This window comes from Populus alba, chromosome 1 (assembly GCF_005239225.2).
Source record: "Populus alba chromosome 1, ASM523922v2, whole genome shotgun sequence".
Taxonomy (NCBI): Eukaryota; Viridiplantae; Streptophyta; class Magnoliopsida; order Malpighiales; family Salicaceae; genus Populus; species Populus alba.
In genome coordinates, this window is record NC_133284.1 from 15,078,373 (window position 1) to 15,081,724 (window position 3,352).

At 35.2% G+C, this 3,352-nt stretch overlaps 1 long non-coding RNA gene across 1 annotated transcript; it reads left to right on the forward strand.

Annotated features, from left to right (window-relative positions):
* The first annotated feature begins 675 nt into the window (after nucleotides 1-675).
* LOC140956196 (uncharacterized) lies at nucleotides 676-1,104 on the forward strand. Its single transcript, XR_012171318.1, has 3 exons — nucleotides 676-721; nucleotides 817-955; nucleotides 1,057-1,104. It is a non-coding gene; the product is annotated as an uncharacterized lncRNA (long non-coding RNA).
* The last annotated feature ends 2,248 nt before the right edge of the window (nucleotides 1,105-3,352 follow it).

The following is a 3,352-nucleotide window of genomic DNA, read 5'->3' on the forward strand; positions in this document are numbered from 1 at the left end:
ATTATAAATGATTAATTTGTTGAATTATAATTGTTAATGTTGAATTATAATGATTAATTTGTTGAAGTATAATTTGTTGAATTTATTGAATTTATTTATTGAATTTATTTTTTGTCATATTTTTTATTGTTTTGAATATAATTATTGATTAATTTGTTGAATTATAATTGTTAATGTTGAATTGTAATGATTAATTTGTTGAATTATAATTTGTTGAATTTATTGAATTTATTTTTTGTCATATTTTTTATTGTTTTGAATATAATTATTGATTAATTTGTGAATTGTAATTGTTAACGTTGAATTTATCTTAGGATTAATAGTTGAATATGTTGGAATAATTAGTATAGATTGGTTCAATTGGTTGTGGCTATTGTTAATATTTGCAGGTTTGTGGATTTGGGTAGTATCCAGTATAGGGGAGGTGCTGCCGATTTTTTTTTAATATTTGAATTTTATTATACAATTATTAATATAAAATTGTTTAGATGCGCAGAATGAAAACCAGAGCTGGTCGTTCACGTCCAGTCGAATCAAGTTCGTCTAGCAGCGATGATGATGTTTCCTTAGGTGCCTCTCAAGAAGAGGCACCTACACCACCTGCGCCGTCAACCGATGCTGCCTCTTCAAGTGATGTTTCACATCGCAGAAGCGGCGTGCCTTCGAAGCGGAATTAATTTACCCGCCAGTACGAGGCACAGTGGAAGGACGATCTTTCAATGTAAGTTTGATACGGTTTTATTTTTTTTATATAAAAAAAACAAATTTAAAACATAATTTATGAAGTAATCACAAATTAATTTCATTTCTTTTCAGGTTCACAAACATTGAGGCCGCCCGAGTAATATCATCGGCATTTAAAGCGTCGATGGAGATTCCATTGTTTCAATGGAGTCAGATATCCAGACATCCTGAATGGATGCCTCAAATCAATGCATAGTTTCGTAGATTTGAGGTTCGTGTTAATATATAATTTTCAGCTTATTCCTAATAAATTCTAGTTATAATTGTAAATAAATTATTAACATTTTAAAAAAATTATTTTTTTATATACAGCATCGATTCTACTGGGACGATGAACATGACACTGTTGTGAGGAGGGTGTGGGAAAATCACGCGGCAATTAGGTAACATCAAAAACAATACGACTTCTTTTTACATAATTATTTATGTTTCGAAATGTAATTTTTTCGTGCGTGAATTAGGTTGTGTGATTTTTGGTATGACACCCAGAAAAAAGCAAAAAAAAACAGCGAGGGATAAGGGGTTCCAAGGCTGGAACGATGTTGCGGTTTGGAGGGATTTCAAACCAATATACATCCCGGAAGATATATGGCCGCACTATCTTCAGCACGTGACGTCTGAGCGGTTTACTCGACGCTCACAGTCCGGTGCTGGCAACTGGAATCGGCCAATTCATGGCTCGGTGACAACGCACACCGGCGGCTCCTTTACGTTTTCTGCACATGCGAAACGGATGGTAAGATTAATTTAAATGAAATATATCGTTCAATTAATTTGTTGTTAATACATTTTTTTCATTATAGGCTACGTCTCTTGGACGTCAGCCGAGCCCTATGGAGCTGTTTGTGGAGACGCACGTGCGAAGTCATGACCGCCAAAAGGGGACGCAACAGTTCGTTGACAACCGTGCTCAACATTTTGTGGTATGTTTGTTCAACCATTTTATTTTGTAAGTTATTATTATGTTTATTGAATTGAATATGATGATTTTTTTTTCAGGAGACCTATAATAATCGGTTGAGGGAGAGATACGGGGACGATCCATCGACCCATCCGGAATTCGATCCGGATTTGTGGATGAAGGCTGGATCGTCAGGTGGACCCGATAAAAATCGGGTTTACGGGCTCTCCAACACTACCGCGGCCAACTTGCGGTCGACCGGTACTGCTTCAACCGCTGGGAGCTCCCAATCTGTATCGAGCTCCCAATCTAAGGAGTTTGTGGCCTTGCAGCAAAGGTGCGACCACCTATCAGAGGCATACACACAACTCAAAGAAGAGCAAAGATTGGCGAACGAACAACACAGAGTAGAGTCTGAACAACAAAGAGCGGCCTATGAAGAGCTTCGGCAAATGGTCATGAACATGACACAAGGTGGAACATGTGCGCCTAATCCTTTTTGGCCGCCTAACCCCCATCCTCCTCCTCCACCTTTATATTAATTTTTAATAAACATTATTTACATTTAAAATTTTGTTTAATGTTTTTTTGAAACACATTCATTTTGTAATGAATATTATTTCACTTTGAGTTTTTGTTGCTTAATATAAATTTTATTTGCATAATTGGTTTGTATTACCATTAATTTATATTATTTTTTCAAAATAATTAAAAAACAATTACACAGGGATTTACCGACGGAAAAACTCCGTCGGAATTCAACAGTGCCTGCCACCGTCACCGACCATCACCGACGGAACAAATCCATCGGTATAAATTTACTGACGTATTTACCAACGGACATATTCGGTCGGTATAAAATATCACTGACACTTTTCCCGACGGAGTTCGTCCGTCGGTCTTTTATAACACCGAAGGAAAATATTCCGTCGGTATATGCCAAGCGGGAAACTTTTTTTTTTGGCGCGCACGGTCCGTCGGTAAAAGTTTTTTTTGTATTTCCGACCGATATAGCGACGGAATGTGGAATCACCGACAAAAGGTATTCCGATGGGAGTATTCCGTCGGTAATATAGTCGGTAAATACTTTACCGACAAAAGTTCTATCACACACCGACGGAATATTTCCGTCGGTAAAACTGTGAAATCTTGTAGTGGAGAAAAGATTATCATTTTTTCAAAATCTAACAACAAAAATGGTTAATCATATTGTCTACAAGTTCCATTTCATAAGAAGAATTTGAAGATAATATTTTTTTTCTCTATAAACATATATAAAAATATAGAGAAGTTTTGTTTAGACTTTTAAATTTTTTGAGTGATTTTGGGGCTGGTAAAGAATTTGTGAAGGTTTTTATCATGTTTATTTGATGTTTTTAATTGAAAATAGGCTGGGAAATGAATTTTTAAGCCAACCTTCCTTCAATTCATATACAATAACATGTTATTTATAATTTTTTAAAAATAAAAAATATTTAGGTGCACAGGAGTGGTAGGCCCACACATGCTGGGCAAGTAGACTTGCAAATTTAGTTTTTTATTTTTTTTAATTTATCATTTAATATTAGATAACATCTTCAATTTTTATAAAAATCTTGCCATATTGTTTTGGGTTATTTGGATTGTCTTTTGACCCTAGTTAAGTCAGATTAGAGCAGCCCTCACACATATTCATACTTAAAATAACTTTAATTTAACACGTGGCGT